Source organism: Panthera onca, chromosome A3 (assembly GCF_046562875.1).
Source record: "Panthera onca isolate mPanOnc1 chromosome A3, mPanOnc1 haplotype 2, whole genome shotgun sequence".
Classification (NCBI taxonomy): Eukaryota; Metazoa; Chordata; class Mammalia; order Carnivora; family Felidae; genus Panthera; species Panthera onca.
The window spans coordinates 97,752,640-97,776,486 of record NC_138341.1 but is presented as its reverse complement, the minus strand read 5'-3'; the positions used below and the strand labels follow the sequence as shown (position 1 = coordinate 97,776,486).

At 43.9% G+C, this 23,847-nt stretch overlaps 1 protein-coding gene and 1 long non-coding RNA gene across 2 annotated transcripts in view; one reads left to right on the top strand and one right to left on the bottom strand.

Annotated features, from left to right (window-relative positions):
* The window catches only part of PCSK2 (proprotein convertase subtilisin/kexin type 2), a 281,924-nt gene that overhangs the window by 111,969 nt on the left and 146,108 nt on the right, over positions 1 to 23,847 (top strand). The gene's annotated exons all lie outside the window — the stretch shown is intronic.
* On the bottom strand, positions 3,028 to 5,045 carry LOC132664741 (uncharacterized). Its single transcript, XR_009603819.3, has 2 exons — positions 4,724 to 5,045; positions 3,028 to 3,307 (listed from the first exon to the last, which is right to left on the bottom strand). It is a non-coding gene; the product is annotated as an uncharacterized LOC132664741 (long non-coding RNA).

Below are 23,847 nucleotides of genomic sequence, written 5' to 3'. Positions count from 1 at the left end.
CCAGCTAATGCTCAGCTACCAGCAACTTCCATGGGAGAGTCCCTAACCAGCATGTGTCTTCTTGGCCCAATCTCAAGTTACAGCCTGAGAGAGAGTATTAGGCCTGGCATGCTTTTTTTAAATTATTGTTTTATGTTTATTTATTTTTGAGAGAGAGAGAGAGAGAGAGAGCAAGTGGGGGAGGGGCAGAGAGAAGGCGACACAGAGTCCAAAGCAGGCTCCAGGCTGTTAGCACAGAGCCCAACACGGGGCTCGAACCCACAAACTGCGAGATCATGACCTGAGCTGCAGTTGGACGCTTAACCGACGGAACCACCCAGGTGCCCTAGGCCTGACGTGCTTAAAAGCATGCTACAGGATGTGAGGAGAGGACTCTCTTCCCTACTTCAGTATCTACCATGGAAAGGGGGCACATTGCCAAATAACCAGAGTGTTTAAACGGGCCAGCCCCCTCCTGCCTCACAGGCCCCTCCTTATCCTGATATCCAGCCCTATCGGGCTTGATGCGGCTCCAGGAAGCCTCCGTGCTTCCTGCTGCTGTGAAGTGAGCTGTTCTCTACACAGAATGCTCCCCTCTTCGGAATTCAGGTCAGCCTTCCTTGGGGAAGCTTTTCCTGAGAACACAAACAGGTCAGATCCCTCACAACAGCTTTCCTTTCAGAAATGCATTCCCCTTGTAATTGCATTTTTACTCACATCCTGTCCATGAGGCCAGCTCCCCGGGGGCCAGGGTTTTGCCCACTATTGCTCTCTCCTATACAATCAGCAGTGGGCAGAAGTCTCCACACATATTAGGCACCTAATAATTAGCTGTTGAAGGAATGAATGAGCTCATTCTTAAGCGGCTCCATTTAGATTTTACCCAGATCACAGGTTGCCAATCAGCTGAAGACATTGTCCATTTGGCTCAGAGAGGAGACAACTCGGATTTTCAATGAGACACCTGTCCTCTCATGACAGACACTAGAATAACCCAATGAGGCACGTGGGCCTCTTAATTACATGTTCCCAAAGAAAAAAAAATTTTTTTAACTAATTGTTTAAAAAAGTTTCTAAGTCTTAAGTGTATTCAGCCCTAGGGTATGTATCAGTTAACTATTGTTGCGTAACAAATGTCTCCACAGCTCAGAGGCCAAAAAATAACAGTCATCGAATATTGTCCATTCATCTTTGAGTTGGCTGGAAGTGAGCTGACCTAAGCCTGGCTCAGCTGAAGGTAGCTCCAACCCTTGTAACTCTCATCCTTCTCCTGACACCAGTGGGCTAGTCCAGCCATGTCCTTTTCGTGGCCATGACAAAAGCAGAGGTCAGTGAAATCACAGGGGTCCTCGTAAGCCCGAGGCTCAGTCGTGGCTCACTGTCAGTTCTCCCACAAGCCATTGGCCAGCACAAGCCAGATGAGCAAACACAAAGCCAAGAGGTACAAAAGTACACGATGAGGCCACAGCAAGGGTATGGAGACAGGCACGGCTGAAAACTCAAGACCGCCAATGAATCAACCACGAGATTCGAGGTCAAGTAAATGATGAAATGCATTTAGAAAAGCAAATGGCCAAATGGCAATCATATCCTCAATCAGTGTGTGGGTTTAAATTCCTTCCAAAAGCAGTACCCCTCAACACTGTCAAGGTATGAAAAGCAAGAAAAGCCTGAAAATTGTCACAGTCAAGATGAATAAGGAAACATGACAAAAAAGTAAAATGTAATTTGGAATTCTAGATGGGATAATGGGACAGGAAAAAAAAAGCACATTAAGTAAAATCTAAGAAAACCTGACTAAAATATGGGCTTCAGTTAATAATAATGTTTGGTTGTGAGAAATGTACCATGCTAATATTAGATGTTAATGATAGGGAAACTGAGTATGAGGTATATGGGAACTCTCTGTACTTCCAACTTTTCTGTGTATCTAAAACTATTCTAAAATTAAAAGTTTCCTTAAACAAAAAAACAGTCAAAGATGGAGTACGGTTTATGATAGCAAGAATGACTCCTTGTCGAGATTCATCAAGTACTGAAACGGATTACTGTCTTCCAAATGTCAGAGCTACTGCCTGGGGGAAGCCCCTTGTCTGAGACTCTGGGACCGGCGATATACTCACCTGAGACATATACTCACCTGAGACATATACTCAGGGAGGGGTGGGGTGTTTGTGGAGAGGGCTCTTGTCCCAGTCACCTGTCAGTCAGGAGAAAACAGCCGCCCACCGGCACCCCTGAGGGATGTGGAGCTGCCCACCCCAGTCCCCAAGCACCTCCCTTTGGGCTCCTCCCAGCCTCAGGCCACCGCAGTCTTATTCCTCACAGCACCTCTGCCCTCCACTCGCCTTCTCTTTCTTCCGTTTCTTCACCTGCACATCAGTCAGACTGGGTCAACACCAAACCCAACACCCAACCTCCGTGGTTTGGGAGTAATACGATTGGAAACAAGCTAACTGAAAACTCCACAGCGACAGTGGGATCGAGGAAGTCCATTTCAATTTCATGTATTCTTCAAGATCTCATTTAAATCCCACTGCCTTCCAAGAAGGCCTCCTCGACTGCTACCGCCTTCAGCAAAGACACTTTCTCAGGACGCCAGAAGCCCTTATACCATCTAACCACATAGCTTTTCTTAGAGCGTCTCGGCCTAATGAATTGTAAGTCCTCCGAAGGCAGGGACCAACCTGAATATATCCTGTATCCTCCAAAGATTTAACAAAATGTTAGGTCTCGTGCCCCCACCTCCACCCTGCCAAATACCCAAGGAAGGACCAATGCTGTGCACCCCAAGGGGCAGAGCCAGCTGTCTGAGGTTGCGCACTGCTCACTGGAGTCGCTGGCTGCCATGGCAACATGGCATCCCTCAAGTAGACCATGCTCCATGGAGTTTTGGAACAGCTGCTGCTGCTGGTCTCCACCAGTGCCATTTCCACTTCCCTGAATTTTATATTGGCTGGGATAATAACACAAATTAAGGTGTTTGCTGGTTTCTATTACCATTTCTTGAGTAAATCGGTTTTCCTGTATTAATGCATGAGAAAGAGATTGTCGGCAAACATACCATTTATTTCACTTTAAATGCTCAGTCATGTTTTTATAATACAATTCAGTGCTTCCAAATTTATTTATTGCCGCCTCAACAGATCCAAGTAAATCATGCTTTGATACAGGCACACTATACCCGTGTTGAAAAGAGATTTGTTAACAGGCTGCATTTGTTGAGTCGTAAGTCTGACTCTACTCCTGAAGCCATTCTACTGATGGATCACACACCGAACTCAAGCAAAGATTTCTTACTTCAGCCTTTCAGGAGTTCTGGTTCTACCTGGGGTGGCAGGAAAATGGAAAAACAAAGGTGACAAAATGGAACGGAAGCTCACCAGCCATTCTCTAAAATTAAATTTCCAAACGGCGCTTATGAAGCATTGCTAAATTTAGGTTTTGTTACAAATTGGAAATATAATTAGATTGCTTTTTTTTCTCTGACCTATCCCAGAGGAGTTGTTAGAGTTTGGGAGTTTATGAGTATGTTTTCTACAATAAAGCTTCTTCCCTATGTATGTGTATTTATATATATACATACACACATAAATCTACATATATGTGTACACATACATATATATTTACATAAATTATGTGATAATATTTATAATTGTATATGATTTTATGCATGATTGTATTATATATAAAATAATATATCACTGTATATAATATTTTGTGTTATATGTAATTATATAGTAATTTAAACATACAGCTATATAATTTAATATGTGCGATATATTCATATGTGTAATGTATGTAATATATTAAATTACACAATGTATATATTACACATAATTTAAATATACACAGTATACATAATTTGATATATAATACATATATTGTAGTAGCAGGGACATCTGTTAACAAGATAATTAACCCTGGCTTTAAATGTCAGACAACACACGTGTTTTATTTGGAGAAAGGAGATGATGCAGAAGGGAAAGGGAAGAGGAGGGAAGGGGAAGGTGAGTTCAAAGCTGGAAAAGATTTTGGAGATTATTTTTGAGACCGACACTCTGTTTTACTGGCCTGGAAGATGGCATCCAAAAGGGACATTGATTTGCCCAACGTCACACATCCAATCTATGGCTGAGCTGTGAGTAAAATGATGACACTGAAGCAAAACCACGTGGCTTTCTGCTCCCATGGTGCAAAGTCATGTAGTAACACTCAAAGACTCTAGGGTACACACCTAATGTCACTCATCAAAGCTTTGCAGGAAGCCAGCAAGCAGAGCTGCTGAGACACCCTTTGGGCTGCCCTCCCCACCCACAGCCAGGCTAGTCTCCAGGACCCCGGTTGCTACTTTGTCCTCCATCCAGATCCATTAGCAGGTGGAGAATCGTGGGCTGGCTTTTTAATTAAAGATAATAAAGAAGGACTAAACACAGTGTTGACTAGAAGCAAACCATTATTCTTCCTTAATCACTTAGGCCAAGCAATTTATCTTTGTAGTTGGCAAACTCTCAAAAGGAATAAATCAATGCTAAATCTGAAATTCAATGACTCAGAGGTTTTTGGAGAAAAATAAACCTCCCAAGGCATCACAAAAAGGCAAGGGCCAAGACGACATTTGGGATGTTTTGTTAAGTTGCTATGTTCTACCAGTGGAAAGAGAATTATCATAAGTATTGTTCATAATATATGAGTTAACCCCAAAATACCTTAAAATAAAATATATGAGTTAACCCCAAAATACCTTAACTTCTTTATAAGTCACCTTTTTCATTTCTTGATGTTGGCCTCATAAACATGCCCCCAGTTATTCAAAAGCAAGTTCATTTTATATATAGGGTTCTGCTGGTAAAATAAGATACACTCTGTTACATTACACAAAGGCTACCTGAGTGTTTCTCTGTATGCTTTATCTAATATTTAATATTATAGAGATTTAAAACACCAGGTACTTACAGTCAAGTGCAGTGATGTTCCAAAATAGATGATTATCAAATTTAAACAACTAGCATGTACACAACTTTACAATTGACAAAGCATGATTGCAAATATTAATACATTTTTTAAATCTTATCCCAGATTCCTAAAGCGCACAGAAATAATGCACAAATATATGCTTATTGTAGAAAATTCAAGAAATATATATATATATATATATATATATCCCCTACTCTGTCAAGCCTCTTATTCTCTTCCATATCCCAGAGGTGACCATTATCATTAGTTTGGTATCTATTCTTCTAGAACAGTGCTGTCCAATAGAATGTGAGCCATAAATGGCTATAAAATATAAAATACCCACATTGTTAAAAAGGAAAAGAGGGGCACCTGCGTGGCTCAGTCAGTTAAGCAAAGATCAAGAAAACTGATAAACCTTTAGCCACGCTCATCAAAAAGAGAAAAAGAAAAAAAAAGAAAAAAAAAAGGCGGGGGGGGTGTACTCAAACAATACCAGAAATGAAAGAGGAGAAATAATGCCCAATACCACAGAGTTACAGAGGATTATTAGAGAATATCTGAAATATTCTGAAACATATCTAAAATTACATGCCAACAGGGGCGCCTGGGTGGTTCAGTCGGTTGAGCATCCAACTTCAGTTCAGGTCACGACCTCATGGTGCGTGGTTGAAGCCCTGCAAAGGGCTCTGGGCTGACAGTTCGGAGCCTGGAGCCTGCTTCAGATTCTCTGCACCCCCCCTCCCCTCCCTCAGTCATTCTCTGTCTCTCTCTTTCTCTTTTTCTCAAGAACAAAAATAAACATTTAAAAAAAGCTAAAGAAAAAGTGAAAATAATTTTAATAATAATATCTTTTATATAACCCAACATATCCCAAATATTATCATTTCAATATGCAATCAATATAAAATTGCAGTGAGATAGTTTACATTCTCTTCTGTACTGTCTTCAAAATCCACTGTGTACTTTATACTTACAGCATGCCTTAATTCAGACTGAGCACATTTCAAGTGCTCAGTAGACACATGGGGCAATGGCTACCTATTTGACAAGGCCGCTCTAGATATTTCCTTCTATAGACATTGAGCGTATGGTGTGTGTGGAGATGGGTGAGAGAGAGACTGTAAAAGGGTACATCGGTTAAGGGCTCTTTTGCTGCTAGTAACAGAACTAACAATAGCGTAAATAACAAAGGCCCTAAATGAGCCATGTCACAGAAAATCTGGATTGCCAAGGCTGCCGATTCCAGGGCTGGACCAACAGCTAACAATCCAGGTTCCAGTTTAGTGTCTCTGTAATGCTCTCAGCCCTTCCATGCTGCAAGATGGCTGCTACCGGTCCAGAGAGCACATCGTTGTACATCAGCCTACAACGACAGGAAGCAGAGAGATGGCTTCAAAAGTGAGAAGGGGCTCTTCCAGTATTTGTGGAGGGGAAAAGATGTTTCTCAGATGCCCCTCACTGGCCAGAACAGGTCACAAGTCCTTCCCTAGTAACAGGGAAGATGGGTAAACATCTACTGTATTTTTATCTCCACAGCGAGAAGAAGCAGGAAATGGAAAATAGGGTCAAGAATGGGTCATAAGAACCCAAAGACCATGTAAAGATCTAGAATGGAATTCCTGGCTCAAACAGGATGCTCACTTTAGAGTAAGATGGACTCTTCAAGCCCACACTCCATGTGGGCTTTGCCAATTTACACTTCCTCCAAAACTATTAAAAAAAAAAAAAAAATACATCTTACACCAGCAGCAGCAGCACTGGCATGACCAGATTCTCAAATAACCCTGTATGGTTTATGCTTTTATGAGCATCACCTTCATTTTACCCAGAAGTTCAATGGCTTTCCCAGGCCATCACCAAGAGGCTGAGCCATGAACCACCCCTTAAATCCAGGTCTTCTGTTGAGAAACCCACTGCTGCTTCTATTCTCAGCTGTGATCTGCCTGATACATAAAGAATGGTTTGTGAAAACTGAATGTACAATTAAAGAATGTCGATCTGACTTTTGTGACCAGTTTGAAAACCCAATGTTAAGAGTCCGTCCCCTCCCAGCAGAGTCTCTGGTATTTGTGAAAACCCCTGTATATGCCGTCCTTGTCTGAGCATCAGGCAAACAGATCTTGGGGACACTGAGTGATCTGTCTACTGTGATCTACTCAGAATAGCTTTTATTCTTGAAGAGAAGATAAAAATCTCAAAGTGCTTTTATGCCCGTGATGTGATGCAGGAAAAAAAGAAAAGGAAAAAAACCTACGAGGTTGGTAGAAGTGTCCAAATCTATCAGATATATGGTCACAGAGACTCAGAGAAATAAAGTGATCAGGTCAAGATCAAATGTGTAATCCAGGACCCAGGTCTTAGGTGTTAGGACATAGAAGAAAGGAATACTAGACATCAGGGAAGCATTCAATGTCTCCTATATCAAAAACTTCCCAATGGTCTAGGCACTGGGTGTAATAATAGTTACAGTTCACACCTTTAAGAGCATTTATTACATGCTAAGCACTGTTCTGAACCTTTTGCACTTGTTAATTTATTTAATCTTCACAACAGTCCTGTAAGGTTGTGCATGTCAGCTATTTCTGCATAACAAACTTGCAGGGGTCTACAATAGACACTTAGCTCTCATAAACATATATATGGTTTGTCTATAGTTCAGTTGAACTAGGGTAGGCTCAGCCAGTCCTGGCTCAAAGCCTGGCTTTGAGAGAACCTGGCTCTCAAAGACCGGGTTCAAGTTTGTTCTTGAATAATAATTATCTTATTAAATTATTTTTGGCCAGTGGATTTTCCGACAGAAGTCAGAAGTTCCCAAAGGGAAAACAGAAACAAAGGAAGCCGTTGAGGCCTACGCTTTCTAAAGCCCCCATACTTACACGCACATTCTGTTAGCCAAAGCAAGTCGTATGACCAAGTTCAAAGTCACTTGGGAGGCAAGCATGCTCCCCGACAATGGTGGCCAACAGGCAGACGATAACTACCTGTTGAACAATAACGTGATCTACCATCAGTGAATTCTGTTATGCCTCTTTTATAAATGAGGAAACTGAGACACAGAGGTTAAGAAGCTCTTCTGAAGTGACACAGCTATAAAATACTAGAGTTGAGATGTAGAGATTCAAAGATGAATAAAATTCAGTTCTGTCTGGGACATGGTTCCCTGACTTAATACTTGAATTCACATGACATAGCCAAAAAACATTTTTTAGATACTATAGCAATTTCCAACTTTGCTTCACCTTTCAGATCATCGCCACATGCGCAAGCACTTCTGAGAAACACAAATGACATCTGAATTAAAAATTGCACACTCCAGGGGCCTCACACACAGACAGAACTTTCTTGATACTCCTGAGTGTGAACTGGAGTCATTCCAGTGTCTTGGTAGAAACGAGAGGCCTCCAACGAGTAGAGAAATATCCCCCTATCCATCTTCTTCACAGGGTCCAATGGAATTGAGACTAGGGCATCGGATTTGATAAGTAGGAGGTCATTGATTAAGTCATCATATGAAATTCCCAGATGAAACTTCATCTGGCTGGCATACCTTACCTTAGAGTGGTAGTTCTCACACTGGCCCCCTGGACCAGAAACACCAGCATTACTTGGGAACTTGCCAGACATAAACATTTTCAGGCCCCGCCCCAGACCTACTGAATCAGAATTTGTGGGGGGAAGGGGGAAACCTGGTAGTCCATGTTTCAACAAGCTTTCCAGAGGTTTCTGATGCTGCTTCTAAAATTTAAGAACCTGGGGTGCCTGGGTGGCTCAGTCGGTTAAGCGGCCGACTTCAGCTCAGGTCACGATCTCGCACTCTGTGAGTTCGAGCCCCGCGTGGGGCTCTGTGCTGACAGCTCAGAGCCTGGAGCCTGTTTCAGATTCTGTGTCTCCCTCTCTCTCTGACCCTCCCCCGTTCATGCTCTGTCTCTCCCTGTCTCAAAAATAAATAAACGTTAAAAAAAAAAATTTAAAATTTAAGAACCTAAGGATCTCTGCGAACACAAAGAAACACAGCTGTGTACAGCGTTCATGATCACTGACCTGCTGAAAGGTTGATTGTTTTTTTGCCATAGCCTCCCCGTGCTTGGTTCTGTGAACTGTGCCTTTATCTTACTGTCAAAACAATGGTTGGGTTTGACTGTGGTCTGTTTAGCCACTGTCCTCACTGTCCTACAAAGAAGACCCCGTCTTATATTATCTTTGGCTCTGGTTTCTCTGGAGATGGAACATTTGCAATATTTTCCCCTTTGAAAGGTATATAAATCATCCTGGATTGAATCCTGAACCTTTCTTATTTTTTTGCCGCAGAGAACATTAGTGGAGCAAGTGACGAAATTTGACCAAGGTGTGGAGATCGGATAATAGTATTGTATCAGTGTTAATTTCCTTATTTTCACTATTGAACTGTGGTTATGTAAGAAAATGTGGTTGTTTTACGAAACACATATGGTCATATTTGAACTTATGGGAGCATACTATTGGAAGCTCACTCTCTGGCAATTCAGAAAAAAGTGTGTGTGTGTGTGTGTGTGTGTGTGTGTGTGGAGAGAGAGAGAGGGAATGATAAGGCAAATGGGGTAAAATGTTAGTATTTGGAAAATGTGAGTGAAGAATATGTAGGGATTCCATGCACTGTTTTTCCAACTTTTTGGTATTATTTCAAAATTAGAAGTTGAAAAGGGGAAATAGAGCCACCATAATGTATGTTCCATGTTTATGCAACTGATTTCACAGAAACTCATGTTTCACATTCATTCATGTTTTGTCATATCACTCTCATCACTCCGGGGTGTCCGGATGTTGGAGATGCCTATGGAGGTAGGGTGGGTACCAGGGGTGAGGAGAGCAGGAATACTGTGGTTGTCACAGCTGGAAATGCCATGGTCCCCTCTGAATTTCTAGGGGATTTATTATCTGTAATGCTTATTTGACATATTTAGAAGTGGCCAAACGGCCAGGGTTCAAATCCTGCCTCATGTACTTTCAGACAAGCCCCCACGTCGAGGTATCTGTAAGATAGGGTTGATGATAACCATAGGGATTAAACAATTGGAGCATGCTGAGAACCGTGCAGAGCACATGGTCAGTTATTCAGTAAATGTTTACTGTTGTTATTATATCCATGCCTGTCTTCATTATAAGTCACTTCATGTTTATGGCTGCAAGTGCAGATAGTTGTGTGTCCATGGTAAGCTCCCAGGGTGTGGACTTTCATCTGGGTCTCTCTCACTTTACACCTTATAAAACAGAAACCCGGAGAAGTTCAATAACTTGCCAGAGGCAACCTAGCTTGTCACAATTACTTACCAATTCAAGCAAGACATTTGTGCCTGAAATTATTTCTGCCAGCACACTCTCAAGGTTAGGGCTTTGGAAGAGCAGCCACACAGGCACTCTTTGGTTTTCCAGAGGTTTTAAGCAAAAAACAGCTTCACCTTGGAGCGACTGGGTGTCTCAGTTGGTTAAACATCTGACTTCGGCTCAGGTCATGATCTCATGGTTCGTGAGTTCGAGCCCCGCATCTGATGAGCCCGAGCCGTGCTCTGGGCTCCACACTCTCTCTCCCTCACGCTCTGCCCCTCGCTCACTCGAGCTCTCTCTCTCTCTCTCAAAAATAAAATAGAATAGAATAGAATAGAATAAAGTAAAATAAAATAAAATAAAGTAAAATAAAATAAATAACAACAGCTTTACCTTTGGGTACCCTGCACCTCCAAAAGTGAGAATAAATACTCTCGCCTGAGTCATCAGAGTGAGAAAGTGCCAGGTGCCACAGGAGCCCTGAACTGTAATTCATTTTTTAAGGGTTAGGTATTTTGTGAACAATGGAAAAGAACACAGTACGATGAGAGTCAGAAAACTGTAGGTTTAAACTTACGCACTAACTTGGGCAAGTCACTTAACTTCCGTAAGCTCCAATTTCTGCCTCCACGAGGTGAGGGTAGCAGCACACCTCTCCCAATGTGGGGAGCAAAAATCAGATGAGATGCCCACTGGGGGGAAGGTAGTCTAGGGCCCTGGGTGGTCAATGACTGTTGGTTCTCTGCTCAAAAAAAAAAAAAAAAAGATGGCCGCCTTTTTGGCAGAGGAGCTGATGGTAAAGATTGAGCTTCTGAGGACAAATAGAAAGGGGTGGTGGGACATCACTAGTGCCAGTGGGGCACTACCTAGTAGGAAAGCTTCCAAGGGTTCCACCCTGTGAGAAGGAGAGAGGAACTTTTAGATCTTCACACCAATAGAATCTTCAAGGAAGTGTCTAAAATAGTGAGATTTCTATCTTTGTTCACACATTTTCGGTGGCGGTGGGCTTCCCCTGCAATTAACTGGCTAATTGGAAAGGCAGTATGCTACAGAGTCAAAGACATTAGTTTCAGACTGGGACAAATCTGGCATTAAACTGGCAACCTTGAGGGGTGCCTGGGTGTTTCGGTCGGTTAAGCATCCAACTTCAGCTCAGGTCTTCATCTCCCGGCTTGTGAGTTGGAGCCCCACATCAGCGCAGAGCCCACTTCAGATCCTCTGTCCCCCTCTTTCTCTCTGCCCCTCCTCTGCCCCCTCTTCCCCTCTGCTCTACTGGTTCTCTCTCTCTCTTTCCCTCTCTCTCAAAATAAATAATAATAATAATAATAATAATAATAAACAACCCCTCCTCTGTCCCCCCTCTTCCCCTCTGCCTCACTGGTTCTTTTTCTGTCTCTCTCAAAATAAATAATAAGAAATAAACTTAGAAGAAACTGGCAACTTTGAAATTGTATGACTTTAGGCATGTTACTCGAGCCTTGTGAGATTTGGTTTCTTCGCTCATAAAAGGGTTCAGCAGTTCCCACTTGGGGTCTCATGTGGTTGCTGTCAGATGGGCCACTCACATGGCTATAGGTTGGGAGCCCAGCAGAAAACGTTGACCAGAGCACTCTCACGTGGATTCTCTGGCCTAGTGGCCTCAGTGTAGTTGAACTTCTTTCTGTACATGGGTTATTGGCTTACTTAAACCAACAGAACCAGTTGGCCTTTTCTGACCTACTGTTGGAAGTCATCAGATAGCATCACTTCTACCATTCGGTACTAGTTGAATCAGTCACAACACACTCAGGGCAGGGGGAAGGACATATACACCCTACCTCTTGACTGGACAGACCATCACAGAATTTATAGACATGTCTCAAAGCTGCCACAATAGTAATACCATGTTATAAGACTATAAGGCATTTTGCATATAGTGTCATCGTTGAGATTTTTATAATTATTGGTTCCTTGGAGGATAATTTGCTGCTGCTTCCCATCAGTCAGAGAGCTTGCATGTCGTAATAGAGAAACAAGCCACAGGTTTATAAAAATCTAGTCACTTGAATCCAGGCTAGCAACTAGTTGAATGCCATCGATTGCTCAGATGAGTTGAGTGAATGCCTTCTCCATGTCCCTAAGATGCATTGATCTCCTGCTTCCCTCCCCAGCACTGTGTGAATGTCACTGAATGGTGAGAGGCCGACTAAATGGGCAGGGATATTGATTTTCTTTTCTACCATTTTTGAAAGCTCTTTGCTTACCAGGTGCTGAGCAAACATCAGGCAAATGGCCGACCACGTAGAAATAGATCAAGTGAGGAGCAACAAAGGCAGTTATGGTTTTCCAAACGTGAAGCTGGTTAAGCTTCAGGTGCACCTCCCCCCTACCTCTGGTTTTAGATTGGAAATTGCCCACTATTCACACTTTATTATTTGCCGATTCATAATATAGTTCACCCAGATGGTACTAAGTAGCATCATGGAAAATATTTCCAACCAATCCATGGAGATGATGCTGTAGCTCTCTCTGAGGAGAGCTGACTAGAGACTCAGATATGCAGTGCTAATGACAGATGGGGCTGTGCATTTCAGAGGATGGGGTGTGCATCCTAGATGCCCAAGTGCAAAATTGCTTATATTCTTGGAAATGATAAGAGAGACCTGTGTAGTCTGTCTCAGTAGCGACAAACACAGGATTTCTTTAGTATAGAGGACATTCTAGAAACCACCCAACACTATATTGCTAGTGACACCCAGGGAAACTGAGGTATGTTTACCTCTGCTAGGAAAAAAAAAAAATCCAGGGGTTCCTCAGGTGGTCAAAGGAAGGCAGGTTGGAAATCACCTGCAAACTCACACCATATGGAAGGAAACCACCGATGAGGGGTGGAGAGGGCCTCTTGAGATTTTGGTTGGCTCCATTCCCAACATGCATTCCCAGAGAATTTACCTCAAGGAACAACAAAGGACAATCTCCAAAAAATGATACTTTCTCTCTTTTTTTTTTTATGTTTGTATTTAGTTTTGAGAGGGAGAGAGAGACAGAGCACAAGTGGGGGTGGGGGGCAGAGAGAGAAGACACAGAATCCAAAGCAGGCTCCAGGCTCTGAGCTGTCAGCACAGAGCCCAACGTGGGGCTCGAATTCACAAGTCATGAGATCATGACCTGAGCTGGAGTCGCTTAACAGACTGAGCCCCCCAGGCCCCCCAAAGAATGAGACTTTCTAATGATCTTGCCAGATTTTCTGAATTTAAATGGATTATTGCTTTCAGCAGAATAAGGTGAAAACCGTGGGCATTCTTGAGCTGGGTTTTAGGTTTTTGTGATGTTCATAAAGGAAAAGACCATCACAGGGCACGTTTGCCGAGCTCTGTCTTTGGAGCACATTCTCCGCATTCCGTTTGAAGAACGTCCATTTTATCCTCAACTATGGATGCGAACAGGATGCTGTGATTTCATTTCAAACCAGGAAACAAATTTGCTTTTCTATCCAATTTCTAGACGGAGCCAAAAGAGGAAACCGCCTCATCTCCCTTTAGGAAAATGGGATTCCTTCGTTTTCCCTGAAATGAATAGTAAAGGTGTTTTAAAGCATTGAGAAAAGAGAAAGGAAAATAAGGTCTAAATGTCTCCATTCTGCACATAAGAGCCTGGGTTCAGGGACAGAAAACTGTAGGTGGGACAGGCAGTTGTTTCGACCTGTCCCTGAAGTCAGGTGCTTCCACACCTGAGATCTCTCTGGACTCAGGTTCTCTCTCCTGAGAAGAAATTTGATTTCGTTGCAGCTGTTTTTGTTTTTGTTTTTAGATTTTTTAAATGCGTTTTATTTTGAGAAACAGAGAGAGAGAACATGCATGCTCGCAAGTGGGGGAGGGGCAAAGAGGGAGGGAGAAAATCCCAAGCAGCCTCCTCCCTGTCGTTCCAGAGCCCGACTCGACTGGGGGCTTGATCTCACAAACCATGAAATCACACCCTGAGCCAAAATCAAGAGTCAAACGCTTAGCCGACTGAGCCACACAGGCACTCCTTTGCTGTTTTTATTTTAAAGTGACCATTTTCCTATTCTGTCCCCCCCACCATTCATGCTCTCTTTCAAAAGTAAACATTAAAAGGAAGAAAAAAAGAGGAAGAAAAAAGACATACCATGTATTTTTTGTCACAAATATCGCATATTTTTAGGGACACCTATTCAACAATTAAAATAGTAAGGCTTTCCCCTGGAAGTCTCCTTGGGGCTACACAGCACTTTTCAGATTTCATTAACTGGCTGCGTAAAAGTGACCACATTGTATAGCATGAAACAAAGCATGACATAGTTTTTTAAAATGCTGACTAGGCATGGACAACCTGGTGCCCCTCCTTTGCCTGTGTAACTGGAGTGGTCCAATTCATGTCTGGAAGTGGGGGAAAGGGGTGAATAGAAATAAGATCTCATCAGGGAATAATAATACACCAGCCACATGTGGGGGGGGGGGGGTAGAAATGGCGATAGTTCCCTCACATGCCCAGAGTTCTAGAAATGCAAAGCTGTACCATGGAAATGGCCAGGTTTTCTCTGAAACTGTAACAAAATATATTTTTATACTTGGTTTTGTTTCCCCCAAGAAAATTACAGTTTAATGGCGGGTACACCCAATGGTAGGAAACGTCCAATGCTCTAAATGACTATTCGAGTCCCAACTGCGTGACTTAAACAACCCTTTTGCAAAGAAGTCAGCAAAAATAATGTTGGCCGTTTTCAGAAAACGGAGCAGATATTCAAGAATGGGGAGGGTGTGGGCAATGGTTTGTGTGTCGATATTTTTTCCCAGTTTTATTGAGATATAATAGACCTACAGCACTGTATGAGTTTAAGGAGTGCAATGCAATGGCCTGGCTTACATATATGGTGAAATGATGACCACAATAGGTTTAGTTAACATCCATCTTCTCACAGAGATACAATACAAAGGAAAAGCGAAAAAAAGAGAAAATATTTTTCCTCGTCACGAGAGCATTTAGATTTTACTCTTTTTTTTTTAAATTTTTTTAATGTTTATTTATTTCTGAGACAGAGAGAGACAGAGCATAAGTGGGGGAGGGGCAGAGAGAGAGAGGGAGACACAGAATCAGAAGCAGGCTCCAGGCTCTGAGCTGTCAGCACAGAGCTCAACGCGGGGCTTGAACTCACAAAATGGTGAGATCATGACCTGAGCCGAAGTCAGTCACTCAACCAACTGAGCCACCCAGGTGCCCCTAGATTTTATCCTTAAAAACTTTCCTTTATACCTTACAACAGTGTTAACTGTAGTCATCATGAGGTATGTTACATCCCCAGTATTTATTTCTCTAACTGCTGAAAGTTTGTACCTTCCTCTGATTCTCCCTCTCCCCAACCCCCTCCATCTCTGGTAACTACAAATCCGATCTCTTTTGTGTGCGTCTTTTTTTTTTTTTTTTTTTTTTTTTAAGATTCCACATATACGTGAGATCATACAGTGTTTGTCTTTCTCTGAGTGATTTCACTTAGCACACTTAGCATAATGCCCTCAAGGTTCATCTATGTTGTCACAAATGGCAGGATTTCTTCTTTTTTATGACAGAATAATGTATGTTGTGTGTGTGTGTGTGTATATATATATATATATATATATATATATATATATATATATATCACGACTTCTTTATCCATTCATCCATCGATGGACTCTTAGTTTATTTCCATGTCTTCACTGTTGTGAATAATGCTGCTGTAGACACGGGTGTGCAGAACTTTTCAGGGTAGTGTCTTCATTTCCTTTGGATGTATTCTTAGAAGTAGAATTGTTGGGTCGTATGTTGGTTCTATTTTTAATTTTTTGAGGATCCCCCCCCCCCCAACTACTGTTTTCTATAGTGGCTGCAACCAACAGTTGTGCATCGACATTTTGACACAAAAACACTGAGATTGGAGAGTATGGGCAAGAGGCACATGGGCACATGTGAGGGTTTATAAAGAGACTAGCCTGTCTGAGTCACGGTGGAAAGTCTGTGGTGTGCAGATGTAGGCTGGGCAGATGGGGTGAGGATACTTTGGCAACCTCGAAGTCTGGACTGAAGCACTGCTGTGTTCTGTAGGGAGAAATCATGCTGGTGACTGCAGAGAAAACTAGACCTTAGCCATTTGGGAGAGGGAAAGCCATTTCCCTAGTTAACCCTCTGTCTCACTTCCCAATCCATGGTGGAGGAGAGGAAATGGGCAAGGCAGCCATGTGTAGGGCCAAAGGAAACAGCATTGTTCTTCTGGCCAGATGTATCCCAAGCTCCTACCTCAGTAATGACCATTTTTACATCTTACGTAGCCCCCAGCTCTTGAATCACATTCAGCCTTTGAGCTTTTCCCATTGAGGCCCCAGAAATAACACTGCAGAGACAAGCCACCCCTCTGTGTCACCTTCCAATTCCTGACCCACAGACTCTGTAAGCATCATAAAGTGGTCGTTTTAAGCTACCATGTCTTGGGATAATTTGTGATGGCAGCAACAGTAGCTAGAACACCAACATTGACCTCTTGACTCACTGGTGGGTTGTCCTTGGTTCTGTTTGTTAGTTTAATCACCTTCTCCAATGCGGTGTTGGAAGCGCACAGTTCTTTACCAAGTTCCCAATGTGTCAAGGACTTGCAGTGTTAAGATGGAATCTCTTCCCACCCCCACTGCATATTTCTCTGATGCTCCGAACAAATGAAGGGGTTGAAAATTGCAATCTGCTATATATAGTGCCACCAGGGTTCTTCCTGCTTCTACTCACACAAATGGCACTCAGCCTTTTGTGATTTATGGCTCCCCACATGAAACGAGCCACCACCAGTCTCTCCCTCCCTTCTGTCAGTTGTGCATTTTGCAAATGGAAGTTTCTTGGGGGAAGTGGAAAAGAAGTATTGGCCAGGGACAGCTGAGGTGGCATGTGGGAGAGGGACATACAATAGCTTCCTCAGTGGTTAATAGAGACCTTGTGTTTCTGAGCTCAAATGCACAACCGTGGGCCAGGGTCTGAGGATGATCATATCAGATTTTGTGCTGCAAGTTTATCTTGTTTTCAGGACATCACATAGATGGGCCACAGAACATGTTATTTCTATAGCTTCACGAGCAAGTCCTTCTAATTCTAAAGCTGGTTGGACTGGCAGCTCTCCTTTTCATGGTAGTGGGTGCTCTGTGTCTCCATCAAATTCCATCCCTGCACGGATATCTTCATTGAACAAATATCAACCATCAGCCTCATATTCCAGCATGAATATCAGCTGCCGTGTCACAGGTGGCAGGGAACATAGTGGCCCCCCAAGATGTCACCATCCCAGTCCTTAGAACCGGTGAAGCATAACGTGGCAAATAGCTTTAAGGTAGGGAGATTACCCTGAATGATCAGGTGGGCCCAATGTCATTGCAAAGGTCTCCTAGGAAGGCAGCAGAAGAGAGGGGCAGAGTAATACCATAGATGAAGACTTTGACCCGCTGTTGCTGCCTTTGAAGCTGGAGGAAGGCCATGAACCAAGAAATGCAGCAGTCTGTGCAATGCAGAGAAAGCAAGGAAATGGATCCTCTCCTAGAGCCCCGGTAAGAGCGCAGCCCTGCGGGTACCTTGATTTGAGACTTCTGACCTCCAGCACTGTAAGAGGCTGCCTTTGTGTTGTTTTCAGCCACTATATTTCGGCAATTTGTTACAGCAGCCACAGAAAACTAAGATACTGCAGAATGAAAAACTGTTTTCTCCTTGCATTTGTCAGAGGGCAGATCTAAGCACCCGTTGGTTCAGTACCTTCCAGGGGCACTATTGAAAAGCCGATTTATTATTTTCTTCGTTTGTTCTGCATCACTGTGCTGAGGCTCATTAACACCCCATCCCTGGGTGCTCTGTGCATAAGCAGAAACGTATTAAGAATCAATCGCTCTGACCTTTATTCCTTGTTGGTGTTTTGTCATTCGTGGGCTGCTCGACCTGACATGTGAATTATACTCTGGCTGCCTGATGCAGAGGATGCAGCTACCAGCCCCCAAATATTTCAGACATATGCCAATTGCGATTTCAACACACATTCTCTTTTCCACCCCGTCAACCTGGAATTGTTCTATTGGCAACTAATGAAAGACCGATAGGAGGAAGGAATTGGCAAGGCATCACTGTTGACAAAGGGCCTAACCTTTGAGGAAGATTAAAAATAGATACCCTTTAGGAAGAAAGAACCGAGGAAGTGAATCTTCTCTCGTCTTTAACTCTTTGGTCTATTGTCCTAACCCAAAAATCGAACCTTCTTCAGAGTTTGCGAAAGAAAAGGAGACCACGCGCTTTCAAGGATCCATTTGTGTTTAGAAGCAAGCAGCTTGTTGGTTTGTACCAACAATCTGGTGGTGCCCGATTCTAAGCCCTGGAAACAGCCCAAGAATTTCAAAATCACCTTTTCCATAAATTCCCCTTCCTTTCTTGCACCAATCTCAACCAGCTTCACTGGAGGGAAACCATCTAAGGAAGGACCTCATGCCCAAGTGTTTGTAAATGGTAACACCTGGATGTGTTGCCTGTCCCGGAGGACTTGTTTTCCAAATCTTTTTAAATAGAGACATAATCAACATGGATAATGAGGGCTTAGAATTCAAGCTTAACTCTTCGTGGCTGGAATTCAGTCAGTGTAGAGGTGCGCAGGGGAGGCGATCTGAGTCACTGGAAACTTTCTCTGGGCCCCTCAAATCGCACCATTTGTACTACAACTCAAAATTCTGCCCCTACTTCTTCCTTCATAGATGAGATGGATTCCATAGACACGCTATTCAACATAATTATAGGCAGTAATATTTATAGTAGGTCTCATAGTTCCCAACAAAAGGTTATTTCATGTGTTCCCCACCATTAAGCCTTGTACAGGCAAGAATTCTCTCATCTCCATGTTATACGTTAGGGGTCAGCAAACTTTTTCCATAAAGAGCCAGAAAGCAAATACATCGTTAGCCATATGGTCTCTGCTGCAACTACTCAAGTCTGCCCTTGGAGTGAGAAAGCAGCCAGGAGCAGCATGTGAACGAATGAGCACAGCTGTGTTCAACAAACTGTATTTACAAAAACAAGCAGCAGGCTGCATTTGCCAATCCCTGCTCTAGAAGAAGGAAACAGGATCCAGAAGTTTGAGGGACCCAGAGCACACACAAATAAGAAGTAGATCAACCCAGGACCTGAACCCAGTGCTTTCTGACTCCAAATCTACTGCTTGTTCGCCACAAAGCATTTCATTTGGAGCATGGTCTTTAGCCCTCGGTAGAGTCATGACTTTGGATCAAGTCATACACAATCTCCACCCATCCCCACATCTCCCTGTGCACATTTATTGAGGCAACATCTGGGACTAGGCCACCATCATTACCATGCGGTCAAGGAAACAGAGGGAAGGTAACTGACCCACAGGACCAAACCAGGCCATTAGACAGGATAATTAGTGACACTTCATTGCATATTCAGTCAGATTCATCCTCTCCTTCCAGAAGCACATCATGGAGCCCTCCCTGCAGCACAGAATGGGGACTAGGCATCCCAGACCTGCCCTCACTCAGCATCCTCCTCAGCAGAAGCAGCCATGCATCAGCATCACGGTGGAAGTTTCGCAGGGGACAGAGCTTTAGGAAGCTATGTTCCTGCTGTGCTGGAGCCATTCATTCCCAGCTGGGCACCATGACACCTACTCTGTGGGTCCTTCTCTTCACCTTCACCTCCAGGTGCCTTCCCAGGAAGGGAGAGCACTGGGTGGGTTAGTCAGGTGTGAGGACACTGGTTGGGCCACAGCTGGAGCGGACAAGGGCAGAGCCTTCCTCTCACGTGTCCTCCCAGAAACCTTCTCGGTTACACTGAGGTCCACCGTTTGTTGTTAGGAAACAAACGACATGCCTGCATGTCGCAGGCAGGCTCTCTTTGTCTACACTAGGTGTGTGGCCAAAGCTATTCATATATTAAAGTGACAGCCTCCCTTTGCTTCTTTTCCACACTCATCTCTCAAAAGAACCTCATTGACAGGACCACATCATTTTCGCCAAGGACAGTGTTTACCGGTTCCTGGCAGCCCTGGGAAATTGTCCTCTCAAGTACACCCCAGCCTAACCATCCCTTCCTCAACATCTGGCATAGTGCCTACCATCTTTTAATATCCTTTTCCTTAATACAGCCCCCTTAATCCAACCCATGACATTCTTCCACCATCTTGGAAATAGGAGCAAGAGGAAGACTGAGATCATGCTAAGGCACAACCTCAAATCCCTACACACGTTCCAGCAAACACAGGTGATGGCATTTTACCTCCTCAAGGCATTCCCATAGGTTGTCTTTGCACTTTGCTCCGCTAGAAACGTCTTTTGATCCCTCTTTAATTACACTGACTTATCTCATGGTATATCTTATATACAGTGCTTTCGATGATAGATACCAATTTGTTAATATCTTGTCACAGAGACGCAGTGACTGGAACTGTGACCAGTGGCATGCAGCCATATCCTCTTTCCTCAATTGACTGTCTTCATTCTTGCAAGATAGGCAAACCTCTCTAAATGAGGGCAATCAATACAGCGCATTTAGCCATAATTGTGGCTTAACTCCCTGTTCTTTGAAAAGTTAAGCAATGTGATTTGCCTAAAACTGGCCTTTCCAAAAAGGCATCCCTGCATGCTCAAGAGGGAAATCAAGCAGCCAGCCTCCTGCCTGCCCCCTCCCTCCCAGCGACTGACCTTCCTGGGTCACGTCTTCCCTCCCCAAACCCTTCTCATCTCTAGATCCCTTTTTGGATCTTGACAACCAAGGCCAGCAGCGGTGGCACAGCAGGTAAGCTAGAGTGTCTAAGCTTAGGAGTGGCCTCTTTCCTCTGTAATCTCCCACATCACCCCCAGCAATGATCTTTCTGGGTCTCTTATTTGAGATAACGCACTGCCTTGGAAAGGTGAAGTCAAAAAGGGGTGGAGCTGTGTTCTTCCTGTAGGTGGGTCTTCTGCCTCCAGGACTCACAGGGGAACAGGCTCTAGCTGGTTTCTCTTGCCATGTTTAATTTGTCTCCAACTAGCTAAGAGCAGTAAGAATGAATCAAAGGTGCCTGGGCTGCTTTTGAAGACACCGTGCCACTGCCTTTCCACAGGGCCTGAAATATTAGAACACTGGCAACAATTATAGCAGCAAATGCAGGCATTTATTGAGTATATACTATGAGCCAGGGGTCCATATGCATAATCTCTCTGATTCTCTCCATAATCCAAATTACGAAGTGGGAACAGAGAAGCAACTGGTGCAGTAGGGAAGCATACAGACTGTGCAACCAGATTGCTCTGGTATCCTATGGGTTTCTGAGGGCTGCCATAGCCACGTATCATAGACCGGGTGTTTTAAACAACAAAAATGCATGTCTCACAGTTCTGGAGCTTGAAGTCCAAGATCAAGTTGTCAGCATGTTGGCCAGGAGGGAAGGATCCGTTCCAGGCCTTTCTCCTTGGCTTGGAGATGGCTGTCTTGACCTTATATCTTCACAACATTCCCTCTGTGTGTCTCTGTCCAAATTTCCTCGTGTTAGAATAGGACACTGGTCATACTGGATTAAGGCTCACCTTACAGAGCTCATTTTAACTTAATAGCCTCTTTAAAGACACTATCTCCAGGGCACCTGGGTAGCTCAGTTGGTTAAGCATCTGACTCTTGATTTTGGCTCAGGTCATGATCTCACGGTTTATGAGATAGGACCCCCCCATTGGGCTCTGCGCTAACAGTAGGGAGCCTGCTTGGGATTCTCTCTCTCCCAGTCTCTCTGCCCCATCCCCACTCACGTGATTGCTCACGTGCCTGTGCTCTCTTTCTCTCTCTCAAAACAAATAAACAGGGGCGCCTGGGTGGCTCAGTCGGTTAAGCGGCCGACTTCGGCTCAGGTCATGATCTCACGGTCTGTGAGTTCAAGCCCCGCATCGGGCTCTGTGCTGACAGCTCAGAGCCTGGAGCCTGTTTCGGATTCTGTGTCTCCCTCTCTCTCTGACCCTCCCCCATTCATGCTTTGTCTCTCTCTGTCTCAAAAATAAAAATGTTAAAAAAAAAAATTTTAAAAACAAAACAAAAAAAACAAATAAACATTAAAAAAAGACACTATCTGCAAATACAATCATATTCTGAGGGACTAGTAGTTAGAACGTCAACATGTGACTTTTTAGGGGGACACAGTTCAACCCAGAACAGATCTGAACCATGTCTCTGCCCTTGGCTACCTGTGTGACTTTTACCCAGCCACTCACTCTGTCCTGCCTTCATTCCTAAGCAGCCTTGAGGTTGTTGTGAAAATTATGTACATGAAATACTTAAAGCCCTCCTGACACACAGCCAGACCTCAATAAATGTTAGTTGGTATCAGGGCTCATCCCCATTTCCCAAGTGAACAAACTGAGCCTTAAATAGATTCCACAACTTGCGTGAGATCACACGGCTGGTGAACGACAGATACATCGGGGCCCGTAACCTATATCTGCCTATCCCAAAGACCAATCTCTCATCTACAATGCTGCCTCCTTTTCTGCAACCTTTTATTCTGAATAAAAGTCAATATTCTATCTAAATAGAAGTAAAGCTATATCGTCCTTTCCAGGAGATGAAGCCCAGCCCAATCCATTTTAAATCCCCCCAGCAACTCAAAGATTGAAGGGAAAGCCCCCAGTGTGCCTCTGGCATCTCATGAGAGGAAGAACAGAGCCTGTCCGTGTTGGCCACTGACTCTGTAAGCACACATCAGAAAGGACTTGAATTCTTCTCTCCTACCCAGGAGATTGACACCAGGGAGGATGATCAGGCCAGGAGCCAGAGGAGCCTTCTGACTTCAGCCTTAATCCTGCGCCCCATGTGGACGCATCTTCAAGCCCGCCCACGGTTGTCCTAGCTAACACGTTGGGCGTGATGTTTCTGGAACAGCTATTTTTGTTTTGTTTTAACCTATCAAGGGAAAAAAAGTCCTCAGCCCATAATAAAGGCTAGGTCATTTCGTGTGCAAATTAAGAGGTTTTAATAAACAGAAGATCCACATTTTTTGGAAACCTTGCTCTAGCCTTGATGCCCGCCCACACACCTCCCCAGCCTGCCGTCCCTGCCCCTCCCAGCTAGCACTAGGTGAATCCAGAGAGATGATTTTTCAAGGAGCAGATGGGCTGTGTTATCTTACAGATGTGAGTTTGTTCTCTTTCAGAGACCACTTGGTGTGGTCTCTGGAAGCATAGATGCTTTGTCCCTTGCTCTCATCTGTGGTTTGAGCAGTGTGAGAACTGGGACAAGAGCGAGGAGGGGGAGGAGACCCCAGCATGCAGTTCCTCAGCCTCAGCTTAGGAATCAGGCACTTGGAAAGCTTTAAGAGACCCTGAGGCCAGGCCCACCTCTAGGGACTCTTGACAAACCCCACCACCACCACCCCCCTCCAGGCGATGGTGCCACTGGCCAAGCTTGGGACCCTCTGCTTCCCCCACAGAGGCATTGTCGGATGCACCACAGGACCAGAGCAGGTCTTAGAGTTCCACTCTCCACCGGTTCTCAGCCAGGACCCACAGCACAACTCCCTGGGGTTCTTAAGGGACACATTCCTGGGTGGTCAGAGTAGCCACCTTAGGTTGTCTGACAGCCATCCAT